This window comes from Penaeus monodon, chromosome 32 (genome assembly GCF_015228065.2).
Source record: "Penaeus monodon isolate SGIC_2016 chromosome 32, NSTDA_Pmon_1, whole genome shotgun sequence".
Classification (NCBI taxonomy): domain Eukaryota; kingdom Metazoa; phylum Arthropoda; class Malacostraca; order Decapoda; family Penaeidae; genus Penaeus; species Penaeus monodon.
The window spans coordinates 33,962,416-33,962,638 of record NC_051417.1 but is presented as its reverse complement, the minus strand read 5'-3'; positions in this window follow the sequence as shown (position 1 = coordinate 33,962,638).

The window sequence follows — 223 nt, the reverse complement described above, 5'->3', positions numbered from 1 at the left end:
TGTGCCAGTCTCTTGATCAATTTGCTTGTCTGCTTGTTAGTTAGATTGTTAACATGATTAATTAAGTGGAATATTATTAACAGCCTATGAAAACTTAAGGATATACTGACCATAACCTTCAGTACCAATATGTTAGATAAACCTGTTGTGTGTCTTTCTTGAATCAATTCAAAAGATTAATTCTTGATGACAAGCAGCAAAGGTAACAATAATAACGCTAACA